This window comes from Schistocerca nitens, chromosome 2 (assembly GCF_023898315.1).
Source record: "Schistocerca nitens isolate TAMUIC-IGC-003100 chromosome 2, iqSchNite1.1, whole genome shotgun sequence".
Lineage (NCBI taxonomy): Eukaryota > Metazoa > Arthropoda > Insecta > Orthoptera > Acrididae > Schistocerca > Schistocerca nitens.
The window spans coordinates 41,831,672-41,849,517 of NC_064615.1; the positions used below are offsets into that span (position 1 = coordinate 41,831,672).

Here is a 17,846-nt window from a genome sequence, read left to right on the forward strand (position 1 = left end):
GTCGGTGGCTGAGTCAGCGCAAAAAGCTGCCCGTCAATGTAAAGCTAATTTCATATTTGCTCTAAGGAACTGACCCTCTGGTCCGACGTATGAAGGTGATTACCAAGGTTTCGGTACAGATCGTAGCAAATGCTTGTCGGTTTAAAGTGATGAAAAAGTGTTTCCGCCCGGGATCGAACCGGGGACCTTCTGCGTGTTAGGCAGACGTGATAACCGCTACACCACGGAAACTACTGCTTTCAGGCTTGCTTCACAGAGAACTTGTAACAAGGTTGCCATCGTAACTTAAAAATTCAATAAATGCGGCACTTGCATGAAGAAGGTACATGCAGCAGATCCACACATGACGTGGCTCACTGGAGTAGTATGCGACATAGGCAGGAAAATGCTGTTCCCGCCCGGGATCGAACCGGGGACCTTCTGCGTGTGAAGCAGATGTGATAACCGCTACACTACGGAAACGACGGACACGCTAACTCCATCCTTGTACACTCGAAGGCGCCTCAGCCTTTCTTTCGCCCGCGCATGCACACACCATAGTTCTTTTGACAGCCTGAAACCCATCGCTGCCGAGGGCTCAACAAGTCTTCGGGGTGCTCGAGAGGGTGTCTGTCGTAGCATCCCGAACGAGATAGCGGCGTTTCGCGCAGTCGTTATTGCAAGTCACATTAGCAAAAACAATCACCTCCTTAGCAGCAGGCAGTGCGAGCCCAGCAGCAGCTTTACATGAAGATGCCAATAGCCCAGGAAGGCCGCCGACCGCGGGCCACGGCACCTCCGAGAAGGGTGCTGCCCATGACCCATTGTGTCGCTACACAGTCTGTCGAAGAACAGCAGTGCCGGCAGAGAGCACCTCCCCCATCCCGCCAGCCGCACCAGACTCAAAGAGCACCCTGGACGACTTCGAGGGACGCAGTTTGCTGGAATATTTGGCGCTCGCGCTGTCACAGGGCTCGTTGGTCTAGGGGTATGATTCCTGCTTAGGGTGCAGGAGGTCCCGGGTTCAAATCCCGGACGAGCCCTAGCGTTTTGTGCAAACTGGTCGCACGTCGGTGGCTGAGTCAGCGCAAAAAGCTGCCCGTCAATGTAAAGCTAATTTCATATTTGCTCTAAGGAACTGACCCTCTGGTCCGACGTATGAAGGTGATTACCAAGGTTTCGGTACAGATCGTAGCAAATGCTTGTCGGTTTAAAGTGATGAAAAAGTGTTTCCGCCCGGGATCGAACCGGGGACCTTCTGCGTGTTAGGCAGACGTGATAACCGCTACACCACGGAAACTACTGCTTTCAGGCTTGCTTCACAGAGAACTTGTAACAAGGTTGCCATCGTAACTTAAAAATTCAATAAATGCGGCACTTGCATGAAGAAGGTACATGCAGCAGATCCACACATGACGTGGCTCACTGGAGTAGTATGCGACATAGGCAGGAAAATGCTGTTCCCGCCCGGGATCGAACCGGGGACCTTCTGCGTGTGAAGCAGATGTGATAACCGCTACACTACGGAAACGACGGACACGCTCACTCCATCCTTGTACACTCGAAGGCGCCTCAGCCTTTCTTTCGCCCGCGCATGCACACACCATAGTTCTTTTGACAGCCTGAAACCCATCGCTGCCGAGGGCTCAACAAGTCTTCGGGGTGCTCGAGAGGGTGTCTGTCGTAGCATCCCGAACGAGATAGCGGCGTTTCGCGCAGTCGTTATTGCAAGTCACATTAGCAAAAACAATCACCTCCTTAGCAGCAGGCAGTGCGAGCCCAGCAGCAGCTTTACATGAAGATGCCAATAGCCCTGGAAGGCCGCCGACCGCGGGCCACGGCACCTCCGAGAAGGGTGCTGCCCATGACCCATTGTGTCGCTACACAGTCTGTCGAAGAACAGCACTGCCGGCAGAGAGCACCTCCCCCATCCCGCCAGCCGCACCAGACTCAAAGAGCACCCTGGACGACTTCGAGGGACGCAGTTTGCTGGAATATTTGGCGCTCGCGCTGTCACAGGGCTCGTTGGTCTAGGGGTATGATTCCTGCTTAGGGTGCAGGAGGTCCCGGGTTCAAATCCCGGACGAGCCCTAGCGTTTTGTGCAAACTGGTCGCACGTCGGTGGCTGAGTCAGCGCAAAAAGCTGCCCGTCAATGTAAAGCTAATTTCATATTTGCTCTAAGGAACTGACCCTCTGGTCCGACGTATGAAGGTGATTACCAAGGTTTCGGTACAGATCGTAGCAAATGCTTGTCGGTTTAAAGTGATGAAAAAGTGTTTCCGCCCGGGATCGAACCGGGGACCTTCTGCGTGTTAGGCAGACGTGATAACCGCTACACCACGGAAACTACTGCTTTCAGGCTTGCTTCACAGAGAACTTGTAACAAGGTTGCCATCGTAACTTAAAAATTCAATAAATGCGGCACTTGCATGAAGAAGGTACATGCAGCAGATCCACACATGACGTGGCTCACTCGAGTAGTATGCGACATAGGCAGGAAAATGCTGTTCCCGCCCGGGATCGAACCGGGGACCTTCTGCGTGTGAAGCAGATGTGATAACCGCTACACTACGGAAACGACGGACACGCTCACTCCATCCTTGTACACTCGAAGGCGCCTCAGCCTTTCTTTCGCCCGCGCATGCACACACCATAGTTCTTTTGACAGCCTGAAACCCATCGCTGCCGAGGGCTCAACAAGTCTTCGGGGTGCTCGAGAGGGTGTCTGTCGTAGCATCCCGAACGAGATAGCGGCGTTTCGCGCAGTCGTTATTGCAAGTCACATTAGCAAAAACAATCACCTCCTTAGCAGCAGGCAGTGCGAGCCCAGCAGCAGCTTTACATGAAGATGCCAATAGCCCTGGAAGGCCGCCGACCGCGGGCCACGGCACCTCCGAGAAGGGTGCTGCCCATGACCCATTGTGTCGCTACACAGTCTGTCGAAGAACAGCACTGCCGGCAGAGAGCACCTCCCCCATCCCGCCAGCCGCACCAGACTCAAAGAGCACCCTGGACGACTTCGAGGGACGCAGTTTGCTGGAATATTTGGCGCTCGCGCTGTCACAGGGCTCGTTGGTCTAGGGGTATGATTCCTGCTTAGGGTGCAGGAGGTCCCGGGTTCAAATCCAGGACGAGCCCTAGCGTTTTGTGCAAACTGGTCGCACGTCGGTGGCTGAGTCAGCGCAAAAAGCTGCCCGTCAATGTAAAGCTAATTTCATATTTGCTCTAAGGAACTGACCCTCTGGTCCGACGTATGAAGGTGATTACCAAGGTTTCGGTACAGATCGTAGCAAATGCTTGTCGGTTTAAAGTGATGAAAAAGTGTTTCCGCCCGGGATCGAACCGGGGACCTTCTGCGTGTTAGGCAGACGTGATAACCGCTACACCACGGAAACTACTGCTTTCAGGCTTGCTTCACAGAGAACTTGTAACAAGGTTGCCATCGTAACTTAAAAATTCAATAAATGCGGCACTTGCATGAAGAAGGTACATGCAGCAGATCCACACATGACGTGGCTCACTGGAGTAGTATGCGACATAGGCAGGAAAATGCTGTTCCCGCCCGGGATCGAACCGGGGACCTTCTGCGTGTGAAGCAGATGTGATAACCGCTACACTACGGAAACGACGGACACGCTCACTCCATCCTTGTACACTCGAAGGCGCCTCAGCCTTTCTTTCGCCCGCGCATGCACACACCATAGTTCTTTTGACAGCCTGAAACCCATCGCTGCCGAGGGCTCAACAAGTCTTCGGGGTGCTCGAGAGGGTGTCTGTCGTAGCATCCCGAACGAGATAGCGGCGTTTCGCGCAGTCGTTATTGCAAGTCACATTAGCAAAAACAATCACCTCCTTAGCAGCAGGCAGTGCGAGCCCAGCAGCAGCTTTACATGAAGATGCCAATAGCCCTGGAAGGCCGCCGACCGCGGGCCACGGCACCTCCGAGAAGGGTGCTGCCCATGACCCATTGTGTCGCTACACAGTCTGTCGAAGAACAGCACTGCCGGCAGAGAGCACCTCCCCCATCCCGCCAGCCGCACCAGACTCAAAGAGCACCCTGGACGACTTCGAGGGACGCAGTTTGCTGGAATATTTGGCGCTCGCGCTGTCACAGGGCTCGTTGGTCTAGGGGTATGATTCCTGCTTAGGGTGCAGGAGGTCCCGGGTTCAAATCCCGGACGAGCCCTAGCGTTTTGTGCAAACTGGTCGCACGTCGGTGGCTGAGTCAGCGCAAAAAGCTGCCCGTCAATGTAAAGCTAATTTCATATTTGCTCTAAGGAACTGACCCTCTGGTCCGACGTATGAAGGTGATTACCAAGGTTTCGGTACAGATCGTAGCAAATGCTTGTCGGTTTAAAGTGATGAAAAAGTGTTTCCGCCCGGGATCGAACCGGGGACCTTCTGCGTGTTAGGCAGACGTGATAACCGCTACACCACGGAAACTACTGCTTTCAGGCTTGCTTCACAGAGAACTTGTAACAAGGTTGCCATCGTAACTTAAAAATTCAATAAATGCGGCACTTGCATGAAGAAGGTACATGCAGCAGATCCACACATGACGTGGCTCACTGGAGTAGTATGCGACATAGGCAGGAAAATGCTGTTCCCGCCCGGGATCGAACCGGGGACCTTCTGCGTGTGAAGCAGATGTGATAACCGCTACACTACGGAAACGACGGACACGCTCACTCCATCCTTGTACACTCGAAGGCGCCTCAGCCTTTCTTTCGCCCGCGCATGCACACACCATAGTTCTTTTGACAGCCTGAAACCCATCGCTGCCGAGGGCTCAACAAGTCTTCGGGGTGCTCGAGAGGGTGTCTGTCGTAGCATCCCGAACGAGATAGCGGCGTTTCGCGCAGTCGTTATTGCAAGTCACATTAGCAAAAACAATCACCTCCTTAGCAGCAGGCAGTGCGAGCCCAGCAGCAGCTTTACATGAAGATGCCAATAGCCCTGGAAGGCCGCCGACCGCGGGCCACGGCACCTCCGAGAAGGGTGCTGCCCATGACCCATTGTGTCGCTACACAGTCTGTCGAAGAACAGCACTGCCGGCAGAGAGCACCTCCCCCATCCCGCCAGCCGCACCAGACTCAAAGAGCACCCTGGACGACTTCGAGGGACGCAGTTTGCTGGAATATTTGGCGCTCGCGCTGTCACAGGGCTCGTTGGTCTAGGGGTATGATTCCTGCTTAGGGTGCAGGAGGTCCCGGGTTCAAATCCCGGACGAGCCCTAGCGTTTTGTGCAAACTGGTCGCACGTCGGTGGCTGAGTCAGCGCAAAAAGCTGCCCGTCAATGTAAAGCTAATTTCATATTTGCTCTAAGGAACTGACCCTCTGGTCCGACGTATGAAGGTGATTACCAAGGTTTCGGTACAGATCGTAGCAAATGCTTGTCGGTTTAAAGTGATGAAAAAGTGTTTCCGCCCGGGATCGAACCGGGGACCTTCTGCGTGTTAGGCAGACGTGATAACCGCTACACCACGGAAACTACTGCTTTCGGGCTTGCTTCACAGAGAACTTGTAACAAGGTTGCCATCGTAACTTAAAAATTCAATAAATGCGGCACTTGCATGAAGAAGGTACATGCAGCAGATCCACACATGACGTGGCTCACTGGAGTAGTATGCGACATAGGCAGGAAAATGCTGTTCCCGCCCGGGATCGAACCGGGGACCTTCTGCGTGTGAAGCAGATGTGATAACCGCTACACTACGGAAACGACGGACACGCTCACTCCATCCTTGTACACTCGAAGGCGCCTCAGCCTTTCTTTCGCCCGCGCATGCACACACCATAGTTCTTTTGACAGCCTGAAACCCATCGCTGCCGAGGGCTCAACAAGTCTTCGGGGTGCTCGAGAGGGTGTCTGTCGTAGCATCCCGAACGAGATAGCGGCGTTTCGCGCAGTCGTTATTGCAAGTCACATTAGCAAAAACAATCACCTCCTTAGCAGCAGGCAGTGCGAGCCCAGCAGCAGCTTTACATGAAGATGCCAATAGCCCTGGAAGGCCGCCGACCGCGGGCCACGGCACCTCCGAGAACGGTGCTGCCCATGACCCATTGTGTCGCTACACAGTCTGTCGAAGAACAGCACTGCCGGCAGAGAGCACCTCCCCCATCCCGCCAGCCGCACCAGACTCAAAGAGCACCCTGGACGACTTCGAGGGACGCAGTTTGCTGGAATATTTGGCGCTCGCGCTGTCACAGGGCTCGTTGGTCTAGGGGTATGATTCCTGCTTAGGGTGCAGGAGGTCCCGGGTTCAAATCCCGGACGAGCCCTAGCGTTTTGTGCAAACTGGTCGCACGTCGGTGGCTGAGTCAGCGCAAAAAGCTGCCCGTCAATGTAAAGCTAATTTCATATTTGCTCTAAGGAACTGACCCTCTGGTCCGACGTATGAAGGTGATTACCAAGGTTTCGGTACAGATCGTAGCAAATGCTTGTCGGTTTAAAGTGATGAAAAAGTGTTTCCGCCCGGGATCGAACCGGGGACCTTCTGCGTGTTAGGCAGACGTGATAACCGCTACACCACGGAAACTACTGCTTTCAGGCTTGCTTCACAGAGAACTTGTAACAAGGTTGCCATCGTAACTTAAAAATTCAATAAATGCGGCACTTGCATGAAGAAGGTACATGCAGCAGATCCACACATGACGTGGCTCACTGGAGTAGTATGCGACATAGGCAGGAAAATGCTGTTCCCGCCCGGGATCGAACCGGGGACCTTCTGCGTGTGAAGCAGATGTGATAACCGCTACACTACGGAAACGACGGACACGCTAACTCCATCCTTGTACACTCGAAGGCGCCTCAGCCTTTCTTTCGCCCGCGCATGCACACACCATAGTTCTTTTGACAGCCTGAAACCCATCGCTGCCGAGGGCTCAACAAGTCTTCGGGGTGCTCGAGAGGGTGTCTGTCGTAGCATCCCGAACGAGATAGCGGCGTTTCGCGCAGTCGTTATTGCAAGTCACATTAGCAAAAACAATCACCTCCTTAGCAGCAGGCAGTGCGAGCCCAGCAGCAGCTTTACATGAAGATGCCAATAGCCCTGGAAGGCCGCCGACCGCGGGCCACGGCACCTCCGAGAAGGGTGCTGCCCATGACCCATTGTGTCGCTACACAGTCTGTCGAAGAACAGCACTGCCGGCAGAGAGCACCTCCCCCATCCCGCCAGCCGCACCAGACTCAAAGAGCACCCTGGACGACTTCGAGGGACGCAGTTTGCTGGAATATTTGGCGCTCGCGCTGTCACAGGGCTCGTTGGTCTAGGGGTATGATTCCTGCTTAGGGTGCAGGAGGTCCCGGGTTCAAATCCCGGACGAGCCCTAGCGTTTTGTGCAAACTGGTCGCACGTCGGTGGCTGAGTCAGCGCAAAAAGCTGCCCGTCAATGTAAAGCTAATTTCATATTTGCTCTAAGGAACTGACCCTCTGGTCCGACGTATGAAGGTGATTACCAAGGTTTCGGTACAGATCGTAGCAAATGCTTGTCGGTTTAAAGTGATGAAAAAGTGTTTCCGCCCGGGATCGAACCGGGGACCTTCTGCGTGTTAGGCAGACGTGATAACCGCTACACCACGGAAACTACTGCTTTCGGGCTTGCTTCACAGAGAACTTGTAACAAGGTTGCCATCGTAACTTAAAAATTCAATAAATGCGGCACTTGCATGAAGAAGGTACATGCAGCAGATCCACACATGACGTGGCTCACTGGAGTAGTATGCGACATAGGCAGGAAAATGCTGTTCCCGCCCGGGATCGAACCGGGGACCTTCTGCGTGTGAAGCAGATGTGATAACCGCTACACTACGGAAACGACGGACACGCTCACTCCATCCTTGTACACTCGAAGGCGCCTCAGCCTTTCTTTCGCCCGCGCATGCACACACCATAGTTCTTTTGACAGCCTGAAACCCATCGCTGCCGAGGGCTCAACAAGTCTTCGGGGTGCTCGAGAGGGTGTCTGTCGTAGCATCCCGAACGAGATAGCGGCGTTTCGCGCAGTCGTTATTGCAAGTCACATTAGCAAAAACAATCACCTCCTTAGCAGCAGGCAGTGCGAGCCCAGCAGCAGCTTTACATGAAGATGCCAATAGCCCTGGAAGGCCGCCGACCGCGGGCCACGGCACCTCCGAGAAGGGTGCTGCCCATGACCCATTGTGTCGCTACACAGTCTGTCGAAGAACAGCACTGCCGGCAGAGAGCACCTCCCCCATCCCGCCAGCCGCACCCGACTCAAAGAGCACCCTGGACGACTTCGAGGGACGCAGTTTGCTGGAATATTTGGCGCTCGCGCTGTCACAGGGCTCGTTGGTCTAGGGGTATGATTCCTGCTTAGGGTGCAGGAGGTCCCGGGTTCAAATCCCGGACGAGCCCTAGCGTTTTGTGCAAACTGGTCGCACGTCGGTGGCTGAGTCAGCGCAAAAAGCTGCCCGTCAATGTAAAGCTAATTTCATATTTGCTCTAAGGAACTGACCCTCTGGTCCGACGTATGAAGGTGATTACCAAGGTTTCGGTACAGATCGTAGCAAATGCTTGTCGGTTTAAAGTGATGAAAAAGTGTTTCCGCCCGGGATCGAACCGGGGACCTTCTGCGTGTTAGGCAGACGTGATAACCGCTACACCACGGAAACTACTGCTTTCAGGCTTGCTTCACAGAGAACTTGTAACAAGGTTGCCATCGTAACTTAAAAATTCAATAAATGCGGCACTTGCATGAAGAAGGTACATGCAGCAGATCCACACATGACGTGGCTCACTGGAGTAGTATGCGACATAGGCAGGAAAATGCTGTTCCCGCCCGGGATCGAACCGGGGACCTTCTGCGTGTGAAGCAGATGTGATAACCGCTACACTACGGAAACGACGGACACGCTCACTCCATCCTTGTACACTCGAAGGCGCCTCAGCCTTTCTTTCGCCCGCGCATGCACACACCATAGTTCTTTTGACAGCCTGAAACCCATCGCTGCCGAGGGCTCAACAAGTCTTCGGGGTGCTCGAGAGGGTGTCTGTCGTAGCATCCCGAACGAGATAGCGGCGTTTCGCGCAGTCGTTATTGCAAGTCACATTAGCAAAAACAATCACCTCCTTAGCAGCAGGCAGTGCGAGCCCAGCAGCAGCTTTACATGAAGATGCCAATAGCCCTGGAAGGCCGCCGACCGCGGGCCACGGCACCTCCGAGAAGGGTGCTGCCCATGACCCATTGTGTCGCTACACAGTCTGTCGAAGAACAGCACTGCCGGCAGAGAGCACCTCCCCCATCCCGCCAGCCGCACCAGACTCAAAGAGCACCCTGGACGACTTCGAGGGACGCAGTTTGCTGGAATATTTGGCGCTCGCGCTGTCACAGGGCTCGTTGGTCTAGGGGTATGATTCCTGCTTAGGGTGCAGGAGGTCCCGGGTTCAAATCCCGGACGAGCCCTAGCGTTTTGTGCAAACTGGTCGCACGTCGGTGGCTGAGTCAGCGCAAAAAGCTGCCCGTCAATGTAAAGCTAATTTCATATTTGCTCTAAGGAACTGACCCTCTGGTCCGACGTATGAAGGTGATTACCAAGGTTTCGGTACAGATCGTAGCAAATGCTTGTCGGTTTAAAGTGATGAAAAAGTGTTTCCGCCCGGGATCGAACCGGGGACCTTCTGCGTGTTAGGCAGACGTGATAACCGCTACACCACGGAAACTACTGCTTTCAGGCTTGCTTCACAGAGAACTTGTAACAAGGTTGCCATCGTAACTTAAAAATTCAATAAATGCGGCACTTGCATGAAGAAGGTACATGCAGCAGATCCACACATGACGTGGCTCACTGGAGTAGTATGCGACATAGGCAGGAAAATGCTGTTCCCGCCCGGGATCGAACCGGGGACCTTCTGCGTGTGAAGCAGATGTGATAACCGCTACACTACGGAAACGACGGACACGCTCACTCCATCCTTGTACACTCGAAGGCGCCTCAGCCTTTCTTTCGCCCGCGCATGCACACACCATGGTTCTTTTGACAGCCTGAAACCCATCGCTGCCGAGGGCTCAACAAGTCTTCGGGGTGCTCGAGAGGGTGTCTGTCGTAGCATCCCGAACGAGATAGCGGCGTTTCGCGCAGTCGTTATTGCAAGTCACATTAGCAAAAACAATCACCTCCTTAGCAGCAGGCAGTGCGAGCCCAGCAGCAGCTTTACATGAAGATGCCAATAGCCCTGGAAGGCCGCCGACCGCGGGCCACGGCACCTCCGAGAACGGTGCTGCCCATGACCCATTGTGTCGCTACACAGTCTGTCGAAGAACAGCACTGCCGGCAGAGAGCACCTCCCCCATCCCGCCAGCCGCACCAGACTCAAAGAGCACCCTGGACGACTTCGAGGGACGCAGTTTGCTGGAATATTTGGCGCTCGCGCTGTCACAGGGCTCGTTGGTCTAGGGGTATGATTCCTGCTTAGGGTGCAGGAGGTCCCGGGTTCAAATCCCGGACGAGCCCTAGCGTTTTGTGCAAACTGGTCGCACGTCGGTGGCTGAGTCAGCGCAAAAAGCTGCCCGTCAATGTAAAGCTAATTTCATATTTGCTCTAAGGAACTGACCCTCTGGTCCGACGTATGAAGGTGATTACCAAGGTTTCGGTACAGATCGTAGCAAATGCTTGTCGGTTTAAAGTGATGAAAAAGTGTTTCCGCCCGGGATCGAACCGGGGACCTTCTGCGTGTTAGGCAGACGTGATAACCGCTACACCACGGAAACTACTGCTTTCGGGCTTGCTTCACAGAGAACTTGTAACAAGGTTGCCATCGTAACTTAAAAATTCAATAAATGCGGCACTTGCATGAAGAAGGTACATGCAGCAGATCCACACATGACGTGGCTCACTGGAGTAGTATGCGACATAGGCAGGAAAATGCTGTTCCCGCCCGGGATCGAACCGGGGACCTTCTGCGTGTGAAGCAGATGTGATAACCGCTACACTACGGAAACGACGGACACGCTCACTCCATCCTTGTACACTCGAAGGCGCCTCAGCCTTTCTTTCGCCCGCGCATGCACACACCATAGTTCTTTTGACAGCCTGAAACCCATCGCTGCCGAGGGCTCAACAAGTCTTCGGGGTGCTCGAGAGGGTGTCTGTCGTAGCATCCCGAACGAGATAGCGGCGTTTCGCGCAGTCGTTATTGCAAGTCACATTAGCAAAAACAATCACCTCCTTAGCAGCAGGCAGTGCGAGCCCAGCAGCAGCTTTACATGAAGATGCCAATAGCCCTGGAAGGCCGCCGACCGCGGGCCACGGCACCTCCGAGAACGGTGCTGCCCATGACCCATTGTGTCGCTACACAGTCTGTCGAAGAACAGCACTGCCGGCAGAGAGCACCTCCCCCATCCCGCCAGCCGCACCAGACTCAAAGAGCACCCTGGACGACTTCGAGGGACGCAGTTTAATGGAATATTTGGCGCTCGCGCTGTCACAGGGCTCGTTGGTCTAGGGGTATGATTCCTGCTTAGGGTGCAGGAGGTCCCGGGTTCAAATCCCGGACGAGCCCTAGCGTTTTGTGCAAACTGGTCGCACGTCGGTGGCTGAGTCAGCGCAAAAAGCTGCCCGTCAATGTAAAGCTAATTTCATATTTGCTCTAAGGAACTGACCCTCTGGTCCGACGTATGAAGGTGATTACCAAGGTTTCGGTACAGATCGTAGCAAATGCTTGTCGGTTTAAAGTGATGAAAAAGTGTTTCCGCCCGGGATCGAACCGGGGACCTTCTGCGTGTTAGGCAGACGTGATAACCGCTACACCACGGAAACTACTGCTTTCAGGCTTGCTTCACAGAGAACTTGTAACAAGGTTGCCATCGTAACTTAAAAATTCAATAAATGCGGCACTTGCATGAAGAAGGTACATGCAGCAGATCCACACATGACGTGGCTCACTGGAGTAGTATGCGACATAGGCAGGAAAATGCTGTTCCCGCCCGGGATCGAACCGGGGACCTTCTGCGTGTGAAGCAGATGTGATAACCGCTACACTACGGAAACGACGGACACGCTCACTCCATCCTTGTACACTCGAAGGCGCCTCAGCCTTTCTTTCGCCCGCGCATGCACACACCATAGTTCTTTTGACAGCCTGAAACCCATCGCTGCCGAGGGCTCAACAAGTCTTCGGGGTGCTCGAGAGGGTGTCTGTCGTAGCATCCCGAACGAGATAGCGGCGTTTCGCGCAGTCGTTATTGCAAGTCACATTAGCAAAAACAATCACCTCCTTAGCAGCAGGCAGTGCGCCCAGCAGCAGCTTTACATGAAGATGCCAATAGCCCTGGAAGGCCGCCGACCGCGGGCCACGGCACCTCCGAGAACGGTGCTGCCCATGACCCATTGTGTCGCTACACAGTCTGTCGAAGAACAGCACTGCCGGCAGAGAGCACCTCCCCCATCCCGCCAGCCGCACCAGACTCAAAGAGCACCCTGGACGACTTCGAGGGACGCAGTTTGCTGGAATATTTGGCGCTCGCGCTGTCACAGGGCTCGTTGGTCTAGGGGTATGATTCCTGCTTAGGGTGCAGGAGGTCCCGGGTTCAAATCCCGGACGAGCCCTAGCGTTTTGTGCAAACTGGTCGCACGTCGGTGGCTGAGTCAGCGCAAAAAGCTGCCCGTCAATGTAAAGCTAATTTCATATTTGCTCTAAGGAACTGACCCTCTGGTCCGACGTATGAAGGTGATTACCAAGGTTTCGGTACAGATCGTAGCAAATGCTTGTCGGTTTAAAGTGATGAAAAAGTGTTTCCGCCCGGGATCGAACCGGGGACCTTCTGCGTGTTAGGCAGACGTGATAACCGCTACACCACGGAAACTACTGCTTTCAGGCTTGCTTCACAGAGAACTTGTAACAAGGTTGCCATCGTAACTTAAAAATTCAATAAATGCGGCACTTGCATGAAGAAGGTACATGCAGCAGATCCACACATGACGTGGCTCACTGGAGTAGTATGCGACATAGGCAGGAAAATGCTGTTCCCGCCCGGGATCGAACCGGGGACCTTCTGCGTGTGAAGCAGATGTGATAACCGCTACACTACGGAAACGACGGACACGCTCACTCCATCCGTGTACACTCGAAGGCGCCTCAGCCTTTCTTTCGCCCGCGCATGCACACACCATAGTTCTTTTGACAGCCTGAAACCCATCGCTGCCGAGGGCTCAACAAGTCTTCGGGGTGCTCGAGAGGGTGTCTGTCGTAGCATCCCGAACGAGATAGCGGCGTTTCGCGCAGTCGTTATTGCAAGTCACATTAGCAAAAACAATCACCTCCTTAGCAGCAGGCAGTGCGAGCCCAGCAGCAGCTTTACATGAAGATGCCAATAGCCCTGGAAGGCCGCCGACCGCGGGCCACGGCACCTCCGAGAAGGGTGCTGCCCATGACCCATTGTGTCGCTACACAGTCTGTCGAAGAACAGCACTGCCGGCAGAGAGCACCTCCCCCATCCCGCCAGCCGCACCAGACTCAAAGAGCACCCTGGACGACTTCGAGGGACGCAGTTTGCTGGAATATTTGGCGCTCGCGCTGTCACAGGGCTCGTTGGTCTAGGGGTATGATTCCTGCTTAGGGTGCAGGAGGTCCCGGGTTCAAATCCCGGACGAGCCCTAGCGTTTTGTGCAAACTGGTCGCACGTCGGTGGCTGAGTCAGCGCAAAAAGCTGCCCGTCAATGTAAAGCTAATTTCATATTTGCTCTAAGGAACTGACCCTCTGGTCCGACGTATGAAGGTGATTACCAAGGTTTCGGTACAGATCGTAGCAAATGCTTGTCGGTTTAAAGTGATGAAAAAGTGTTTCCGCCCGGGATCGAACCGGGGACCTTCTGCGTGTTAGGCAGACGTGATAACCGCTACACCACGGAAACTACTGCTTTCAGGCTTGCTTCACAGAGAACTTGTAACAAGGTTGCCATCGTAACTTAAAAATTCAATAAATGCGGCACTTGCATGAAGAAGGTACATGCAGCAGATCCACACATGACGTGGCTCACTGGAGTAGTATGCGACATAGGCAGGAAAATGCTGTTCCCGCCCGGGATCGAACCGGGGACCTTCTGCGTGTGAAGCAGATGTGATAACCGCTACACTACGGAAACGACGGACACGCTCACTCCATCCTTGTACACTCGAAGGCGCCTCAGCCTTTCTTTCGCCCGCGCATGCACACACCATAGTTCTTTTGACAGCCTGAAACCCATCGCTGCCGAGGGCTCAACAAGTCTTCGGGGTGCTCGAGAGGGTGTCTGTCGTAGCATCCCGAACGAGATAGCGGCGTTTCGCGCAGTCGTTATTGCAAGTCACATTAGCAAAAACAATCACCTCCTTAGCAGCAGGCAGTGCGAGCCCAGCAGCAGCTTTACATGAAGATGCCAATAGCCCTGGAAGGCCGCCGACCGCGGGCCACGGCACCTCCGAGAAGGGTGCTGCCCATGACCCATTGTGTCGCTACACAGTCTGTCGAAGAACAGCACTGCCGGCAGAGAGCACCTCCCCCATCCCGCCAGCCGCACCAGACTCAAAGAGCACCCTGGACGACTTCGAGGGACGCAGTTTGCTGGAATATTTGGCGCTCGCGCTGTCACAGGGCTCGTTGGTCTAGGGGTATGATTCCTGCTTAGGGTGCAGGAGGTCCCGGGTTCAAATCCCGGACGAGCCCTAGCGTTTTGTGCAAACTGGTCGCACGTCGGTGGCTGAGTCAGCGCAAAAAGCTGCCCGTCAATGTAAAGCTAATTTCATATTTGCTCTAAGGAACTGACCCTCTGGTCCGACGTATGAAGGTGATTACCAAGGTTTCGGTACAGATCGTAGCAAATGCTTGTCGGTTTAAAGTGATGAAAAAGTGTTTCCGCCCGGGATCGAACCGGGGACCTTCTGCGTGTTAGGCAGACGTGATAACCGCTACACCACGGAAACTACTGCTTTCGGGCTTGCTTCACAGAGAACTTGTAACAAGGTTGCCATCGTAACTTAAAAATTCAATAAATGCGGCACTTGCATGAAGAAGGTACATGCAGCAGATCCACACATGACGTGGCTCACTGGAGTAGTATGCGACATAGGCAGGAAAATGCTGTTCCCGCCCGGGATCGAACCGGGGACCTTCTGCGTGTGAAGCAGATGTGATAACCGCTACACTACGGAAACGACGGACACGCTCACTCCATCCTTGTACACTCGAAGGCGCCTCAGCCTTTCTTTCGCCCGCGCATGCACACACCATAGTTCTTTTGACAGCCTGAAACCCATCGCTGCCGAGGGCTCAACAAGTCTTCGGGGTGCTCGAGAGGGTGTCTGTCGTAGCATCCCGAACGAGATAGCGGCGTTTCGCGCAGTCGTTATTGCAAGTCACATTAGCAAAAACAATCACCTCCTTAGCAGCAGGCAGTGCGAGCCCAGCAGCAGCTTTACATGAAGATGCCAATAGCCCTGGAAGGCCGCCGACCGCGGGCCACGGCACCTCCGAGAACGGTGCTGCCCATGACCCATTGTGTCGCTACACAGTCTGTCGAAGAACAGCACTGCCGGCAGAGAGCACCTCCCCCATCCCGCCAGCCGCACCCGACTCAAAGAGCACCCTGGACGACTTCGAGGGACGCAGTTTGCTGGAATATTTGGCGCTCGCGCTGTCACAGGGCTCGTTGGTCTAGGGGTATGATTCCTGCTTAGGGTGCAGGAGGTCCCGGGTTCAAATCCCGGACGAGCCCTAGCGTTTTGTGCAAACTGGTCGCACGTCGGTGGCTGAGTCAGCGCAAAAAGCTGCCCGTCAATGTAAAGCTAATTTCATATTTGCTCTAAGGAACTGACCCTCTGGTCCGACGTATGAAGGTGATTACCAAGGTTTCGGTACAGATCGTAGCAAATGCTTGTCGGTTTAAAGTGATGAAAAAGTGTTTCCGCCCGGGATCGAACCGGGGACCTTCTGCGTGTTAGGCAGACGTGATAACCGCTACACCACGGAAACTACTGCTTTCAGGCTTGCTTCACAGAGAACTTGTAACAAGGTTGCCATCGTAACTTAAAAATTCAATAAATGCGGCACTTGCATGAAGAAGGTACATGCAGCAGATCCACACATGACGTGGCTCACTGGAGTAGTATGCGACATAGGCAGGAAAATGCTGTTCCCGCCCGGGATCGAACCGGGGACCTTCTGCGTGTGAAGCAGATGTGATAACCGCTACACTACGGAAACGACGGACACGCTCACTCCATCCTTGTACACTCGAAGGCGCCTCAGCCTTTCTTTCGCCCGCGCATGCACACACCATAGTTCTTTTGACAGCCTGAAACCCATCGCTGCCGAGGGCTCAACAAGTCTTCGGGGTGCTCGAGAGGGTGTCTGTCGTAGCATCCCGAACGAGATAGCGGCGTTTCGCGCAGTCGTTATTGCAAGTCACATTAGCAAAAACAATCACCTCCTTAGCAGCAGGCAGTGCGAGCCCAGCAGCAGCTTTACATGAAGATGCCAATAGCCCTGGAAGGCCGCCGACCGCGGGCCACGGCACCTCCGAGAACGGTGCTGCCCATGACCCATTGTGTCGCTACACAGTCTGTCGAAGAACAGCACTGCCGGCAGAGAGCACCTCCCCCATCCCGCCAGCCGCACCAGACTCAAAGAGCACCCTGGACGACTTCGAGGGACGCAGTTTGCTGGAATATTTGGCGCTCGCGCTGTCACAGGGCTCGTTGGTCTAGGGGTATGATTCCTGCTTAGGGTGCAGGAGGTCCCGGGTTCAAATCCCGGACGAGCCCTAGCGTTTTGTGCAAACTGGTCGCACGTCGGTGGCTGAGTCAGCGCAAAAAGCTGCCCGTCAATGTAAAGCTAATTTCATATTTGCTCTAAGGAACTGACCCTCTGGTCCGACGTATGAAGGTGATTACCAAGGTTTCGGTACAGATCGTAGCAAATGCTTGTCGGTTTAAAGTGATGAAAAAGTGTTTCCGCCCGGGATCGAACCGGGGACCTTCTGCGTGTTAGGCAGACGTGATAACCGCTACACCACGGAAACTACTGCTTTCGGGCTTGCTTCACAGAGAACTTGTAACAAGGTTGCCATCGTAACTTAAAAATTCAATAAATGCGGCACTTGCATGAAGAAGGTACATGCAGCAGATCCACACATGACGTGGCTCACTGGAGTAGTATGCGACATAGGCAGGAAAATGCTGTTCCCGCCCGGGATCGAACCGGGGACCTTCTGCGTGTGAAGCAGATGTGATAACCGCTACACTACGGAAACGACGGACACGCTCACTCCATCCTTGTACACTCGAAGGCGCCTCAGCCTTTCTTTCGCCCGCGCATGCACACACCATAGTTCTTTTGACAGCCTGAAACCCATCGCTGCCGAGGGCTCAACAAGTCTTCGGGGTGCTCGAGAGGGTGTCTGTCGTAGCATCCCGAACGAGATAGCGGCGTTTCGCGCAGTCGTTATTGCAAGTCACATTAGCAAAAACAATCACCTCCTTAGCAGCAGGCAGTGCGAGCCCAGCAGCAGCTTTACATGAAGATGCCAATAGCCCTGGAAGGCCGCCGACCGCGGGCCACGGCACCTCCGAGAACGGTGCTGCCCATGACCCATTGTGTCGCTACACAGTCTGTCGAAGAACAGCACTGCCGGCAGAGAGCACCTCCCCCATCCCGCCAGCCGCACCCGACTCAAAGAGCACCCTGGACGACTTCGAGGGACGCAGTTTGCTGGAATATTTGGCGCTCGCGCTGTCACAGGGCTCGTTGGTCTAGGGGTATGATTCCTGCTTAGGGTGCAGGAGGTCCCGGGTTCAAATCCCGGACGAGCCCTAGCGTTTTGTGCAAACTGGTCGCACGTCGGTGGCTGAGTCAGCGCAAAAAGCTGCCC

At 54.3% G+C, this 17,846-nt stretch overlaps 51 non-coding genes across 51 annotated transcripts; 17 read left to right on the forward strand and 34 right to left on the reverse strand.

Annotated features, from left to right (window-relative positions):
- Window positions 1-158: 158 nt before the first annotated feature.
- Window positions 159-231, reverse strand: Trnav-aac (transfer RNA valine (anticodon AAC)). The gene has a single exon. It is a non-coding gene; the product is annotated as a tRNA-Val (tRNA).
- Window positions 232-389: 158 nt separating this feature from the next.
- Window positions 390-462, reverse strand: Trnav-cac (transfer RNA valine (anticodon CAC)). Its single transcript has one exon. It is a non-coding gene; the product is annotated as a tRNA-Val (tRNA).
- Window positions 463-950: 488 nt separating this feature from the next.
- Window positions 951-1,022, forward strand: Trnap-agg (transfer RNA proline (anticodon AGG)). Its single transcript has one exon. It is a non-coding gene; the product is annotated as a tRNA-Pro (tRNA).
- Window positions 1,023-1,206: 184 nt separating this feature from the next.
- Trnav-aac (transfer RNA valine (anticodon AAC)) lies at window positions 1,207-1,279 on the reverse strand. The gene has a single exon. It is a non-coding gene; the product is annotated as a tRNA-Val (tRNA).
- A 158-nt stretch (window positions 1,280-1,437) lies between these two features.
- Trnav-cac (transfer RNA valine (anticodon CAC)) lies at window positions 1,438-1,510 on the reverse strand. The gene has a single exon. It is a non-coding gene; the product is annotated as a tRNA-Val (tRNA).
- Window positions 1,511-1,998: 488 nt separating this feature from the next.
- Window positions 1,999-2,070, forward strand: Trnap-agg (transfer RNA proline (anticodon AGG)). Its single transcript has one exon. It is a non-coding gene; the product is annotated as a tRNA-Pro (tRNA).
- A 184-nt stretch (window positions 2,071-2,254) lies between these two features.
- Trnav-aac (transfer RNA valine (anticodon AAC)) lies at window positions 2,255-2,327 on the reverse strand. The gene has a single exon. It is a non-coding gene; the product is annotated as a tRNA-Val (tRNA).
- Window positions 2,328-2,485: 158 nt separating this feature from the next.
- On the reverse strand, window positions 2,486-2,558 carry Trnav-cac (transfer RNA valine (anticodon CAC)). The gene has a single exon. It is a non-coding gene; the product is annotated as a tRNA-Val (tRNA).
- A 488-nt stretch (window positions 2,559-3,046) lies between these two features.
- Window positions 3,047-3,118, forward strand: Trnap-agg (transfer RNA proline (anticodon AGG)). The gene has a single exon. It is a non-coding gene; the product is annotated as a tRNA-Pro (tRNA).
- Window positions 3,119-3,302: 184 nt separating this feature from the next.
- Window positions 3,303-3,375, reverse strand: Trnav-aac (transfer RNA valine (anticodon AAC)). Its single transcript has one exon. It is a non-coding gene; the product is annotated as a tRNA-Val (tRNA).
- A 158-nt stretch (window positions 3,376-3,533) lies between these two features.
- Trnav-cac (transfer RNA valine (anticodon CAC)) lies at window positions 3,534-3,606 on the reverse strand. The gene has a single exon. It is a non-coding gene; the product is annotated as a tRNA-Val (tRNA).
- A 488-nt stretch (window positions 3,607-4,094) lies between these two features.
- On the forward strand, window positions 4,095-4,166 carry Trnap-agg (transfer RNA proline (anticodon AGG)). The gene has a single exon. It is a non-coding gene; the product is annotated as a tRNA-Pro (tRNA).
- A 184-nt stretch (window positions 4,167-4,350) lies between these two features.
- On the reverse strand, window positions 4,351-4,423 carry Trnav-aac (transfer RNA valine (anticodon AAC)). The gene has a single exon. It is a non-coding gene; the product is annotated as a tRNA-Val (tRNA).
- A 158-nt stretch (window positions 4,424-4,581) lies between these two features.
- On the reverse strand, window positions 4,582-4,654 carry Trnav-cac (transfer RNA valine (anticodon CAC)). The gene has a single exon. It is a non-coding gene; the product is annotated as a tRNA-Val (tRNA).
- Window positions 4,655-5,142: 488 nt separating this feature from the next.
- Window positions 5,143-5,214, forward strand: Trnap-agg (transfer RNA proline (anticodon AGG)). The gene has a single exon. It is a non-coding gene; the product is annotated as a tRNA-Pro (tRNA).
- Window positions 5,215-5,398: 184 nt separating this feature from the next.
- On the reverse strand, window positions 5,399-5,471 carry Trnav-aac (transfer RNA valine (anticodon AAC)). The gene has a single exon. It is a non-coding gene; the product is annotated as a tRNA-Val (tRNA).
- Window positions 5,472-5,629: 158 nt separating this feature from the next.
- Trnav-cac (transfer RNA valine (anticodon CAC)) lies at window positions 5,630-5,702 on the reverse strand. The gene has a single exon. It is a non-coding gene; the product is annotated as a tRNA-Val (tRNA).
- Window positions 5,703-6,190: 488 nt separating this feature from the next.
- On the forward strand, window positions 6,191-6,262 carry Trnap-agg (transfer RNA proline (anticodon AGG)). The gene has a single exon. It is a non-coding gene; the product is annotated as a tRNA-Pro (tRNA).
- A 184-nt stretch (window positions 6,263-6,446) lies between these two features.
- Trnav-aac (transfer RNA valine (anticodon AAC)) lies at window positions 6,447-6,519 on the reverse strand. Its single transcript has one exon. It is a non-coding gene; the product is annotated as a tRNA-Val (tRNA).
- Window positions 6,520-6,677: 158 nt separating this feature from the next.
- Trnav-cac (transfer RNA valine (anticodon CAC)) lies at window positions 6,678-6,750 on the reverse strand. The gene has a single exon. It is a non-coding gene; the product is annotated as a tRNA-Val (tRNA).
- Window positions 6,751-7,238: 488 nt separating this feature from the next.
- Window positions 7,239-7,310, forward strand: Trnap-agg (transfer RNA proline (anticodon AGG)). The gene has a single exon. It is a non-coding gene; the product is annotated as a tRNA-Pro (tRNA).
- A 184-nt stretch (window positions 7,311-7,494) lies between these two features.
- Trnav-aac (transfer RNA valine (anticodon AAC)) lies at window positions 7,495-7,567 on the reverse strand. The gene has a single exon. It is a non-coding gene; the product is annotated as a tRNA-Val (tRNA).
- Window positions 7,568-7,725: 158 nt separating this feature from the next.
- Window positions 7,726-7,798, reverse strand: Trnav-cac (transfer RNA valine (anticodon CAC)). The gene has a single exon. It is a non-coding gene; the product is annotated as a tRNA-Val (tRNA).
- Window positions 7,799-8,286: 488 nt separating this feature from the next.
- Window positions 8,287-8,358, forward strand: Trnap-agg (transfer RNA proline (anticodon AGG)). Its single transcript has one exon. It is a non-coding gene; the product is annotated as a tRNA-Pro (tRNA).
- Window positions 8,359-8,542: 184 nt separating this feature from the next.
- Trnav-aac (transfer RNA valine (anticodon AAC)) lies at window positions 8,543-8,615 on the reverse strand. Its single transcript has one exon. It is a non-coding gene; the product is annotated as a tRNA-Val (tRNA).
- A 158-nt stretch (window positions 8,616-8,773) lies between these two features.
- On the reverse strand, window positions 8,774-8,846 carry Trnav-cac (transfer RNA valine (anticodon CAC)). Its single transcript has one exon. It is a non-coding gene; the product is annotated as a tRNA-Val (tRNA).
- Window positions 8,847-9,334: 488 nt separating this feature from the next.
- Trnap-agg (transfer RNA proline (anticodon AGG)) lies at window positions 9,335-9,406 on the forward strand. Its single transcript has one exon. It is a non-coding gene; the product is annotated as a tRNA-Pro (tRNA).
- A 184-nt stretch (window positions 9,407-9,590) lies between these two features.
- Trnav-aac (transfer RNA valine (anticodon AAC)) lies at window positions 9,591-9,663 on the reverse strand. The gene has a single exon. It is a non-coding gene; the product is annotated as a tRNA-Val (tRNA).
- Window positions 9,664-9,821: 158 nt separating this feature from the next.
- Trnav-cac (transfer RNA valine (anticodon CAC)) lies at window positions 9,822-9,894 on the reverse strand. Its single transcript has one exon. It is a non-coding gene; the product is annotated as a tRNA-Val (tRNA).
- Window positions 9,895-10,382: 488 nt separating this feature from the next.
- Trnap-agg (transfer RNA proline (anticodon AGG)) lies at window positions 10,383-10,454 on the forward strand. Its single transcript has one exon. It is a non-coding gene; the product is annotated as a tRNA-Pro (tRNA).
- Window positions 10,455-10,638: 184 nt separating this feature from the next.
- Trnav-aac (transfer RNA valine (anticodon AAC)) lies at window positions 10,639-10,711 on the reverse strand. The gene has a single exon. It is a non-coding gene; the product is annotated as a tRNA-Val (tRNA).
- A 158-nt stretch (window positions 10,712-10,869) lies between these two features.
- Trnav-cac (transfer RNA valine (anticodon CAC)) lies at window positions 10,870-10,942 on the reverse strand. Its single transcript has one exon. It is a non-coding gene; the product is annotated as a tRNA-Val (tRNA).
- Window positions 10,943-11,430: 488 nt separating this feature from the next.
- Trnap-agg (transfer RNA proline (anticodon AGG)) lies at window positions 11,431-11,502 on the forward strand. Its single transcript has one exon. It is a non-coding gene; the product is annotated as a tRNA-Pro (tRNA).
- A 184-nt stretch (window positions 11,503-11,686) lies between these two features.
- Window positions 11,687-11,759, reverse strand: Trnav-aac (transfer RNA valine (anticodon AAC)). The gene has a single exon. It is a non-coding gene; the product is annotated as a tRNA-Val (tRNA).
- A 158-nt stretch (window positions 11,760-11,917) lies between these two features.
- On the reverse strand, window positions 11,918-11,990 carry Trnav-cac (transfer RNA valine (anticodon CAC)). Its single transcript has one exon. It is a non-coding gene; the product is annotated as a tRNA-Val (tRNA).
- Window positions 11,991-12,476: 486 nt separating this feature from the next.
- On the forward strand, window positions 12,477-12,548 carry Trnap-agg (transfer RNA proline (anticodon AGG)). Its single transcript has one exon. It is a non-coding gene; the product is annotated as a tRNA-Pro (tRNA).
- A 184-nt stretch (window positions 12,549-12,732) lies between these two features.
- Window positions 12,733-12,805, reverse strand: Trnav-aac (transfer RNA valine (anticodon AAC)). The gene has a single exon. It is a non-coding gene; the product is annotated as a tRNA-Val (tRNA).
- Window positions 12,806-12,963: 158 nt separating this feature from the next.
- Window positions 12,964-13,036, reverse strand: Trnav-cac (transfer RNA valine (anticodon CAC)). Its single transcript has one exon. It is a non-coding gene; the product is annotated as a tRNA-Val (tRNA).
- A 488-nt stretch (window positions 13,037-13,524) lies between these two features.
- On the forward strand, window positions 13,525-13,596 carry Trnap-agg (transfer RNA proline (anticodon AGG)). The gene has a single exon. It is a non-coding gene; the product is annotated as a tRNA-Pro (tRNA).
- Window positions 13,597-13,780: 184 nt separating this feature from the next.
- Window positions 13,781-13,853, reverse strand: Trnav-aac (transfer RNA valine (anticodon AAC)). Its single transcript has one exon. It is a non-coding gene; the product is annotated as a tRNA-Val (tRNA).
- Window positions 13,854-14,011: 158 nt separating this feature from the next.
- On the reverse strand, window positions 14,012-14,084 carry Trnav-cac (transfer RNA valine (anticodon CAC)). Its single transcript has one exon. It is a non-coding gene; the product is annotated as a tRNA-Val (tRNA).
- Window positions 14,085-14,572: 488 nt separating this feature from the next.
- On the forward strand, window positions 14,573-14,644 carry Trnap-agg (transfer RNA proline (anticodon AGG)). Its single transcript has one exon. It is a non-coding gene; the product is annotated as a tRNA-Pro (tRNA).
- A 184-nt stretch (window positions 14,645-14,828) lies between these two features.
- On the reverse strand, window positions 14,829-14,901 carry Trnav-aac (transfer RNA valine (anticodon AAC)). Its single transcript has one exon. It is a non-coding gene; the product is annotated as a tRNA-Val (tRNA).
- Window positions 14,902-15,059: 158 nt separating this feature from the next.
- On the reverse strand, window positions 15,060-15,132 carry Trnav-cac (transfer RNA valine (anticodon CAC)). Its single transcript has one exon. It is a non-coding gene; the product is annotated as a tRNA-Val (tRNA).
- A 488-nt stretch (window positions 15,133-15,620) lies between these two features.
- Trnap-agg (transfer RNA proline (anticodon AGG)) lies at window positions 15,621-15,692 on the forward strand. The gene has a single exon. It is a non-coding gene; the product is annotated as a tRNA-Pro (tRNA).
- Window positions 15,693-15,876: 184 nt separating this feature from the next.
- Window positions 15,877-15,949, reverse strand: Trnav-aac (transfer RNA valine (anticodon AAC)). The gene has a single exon. It is a non-coding gene; the product is annotated as a tRNA-Val (tRNA).
- Window positions 15,950-16,107: 158 nt separating this feature from the next.
- Trnav-cac (transfer RNA valine (anticodon CAC)) lies at window positions 16,108-16,180 on the reverse strand. Its single transcript has one exon. It is a non-coding gene; the product is annotated as a tRNA-Val (tRNA).
- Window positions 16,181-16,668: 488 nt separating this feature from the next.
- Trnap-agg (transfer RNA proline (anticodon AGG)) lies at window positions 16,669-16,740 on the forward strand. Its single transcript has one exon. It is a non-coding gene; the product is annotated as a tRNA-Pro (tRNA).
- Window positions 16,741-16,924: 184 nt separating this feature from the next.
- Trnav-aac (transfer RNA valine (anticodon AAC)) lies at window positions 16,925-16,997 on the reverse strand. Its single transcript has one exon. It is a non-coding gene; the product is annotated as a tRNA-Val (tRNA).
- A 158-nt stretch (window positions 16,998-17,155) lies between these two features.
- On the reverse strand, window positions 17,156-17,228 carry Trnav-cac (transfer RNA valine (anticodon CAC)). Its single transcript has one exon. It is a non-coding gene; the product is annotated as a tRNA-Val (tRNA).
- A 488-nt stretch (window positions 17,229-17,716) lies between these two features.
- On the forward strand, window positions 17,717-17,788 carry Trnap-agg (transfer RNA proline (anticodon AGG)). Its single transcript has one exon. It is a non-coding gene; the product is annotated as a tRNA-Pro (tRNA).
- Window positions 17,789-17,846: the final 58 nt, after the last annotated feature.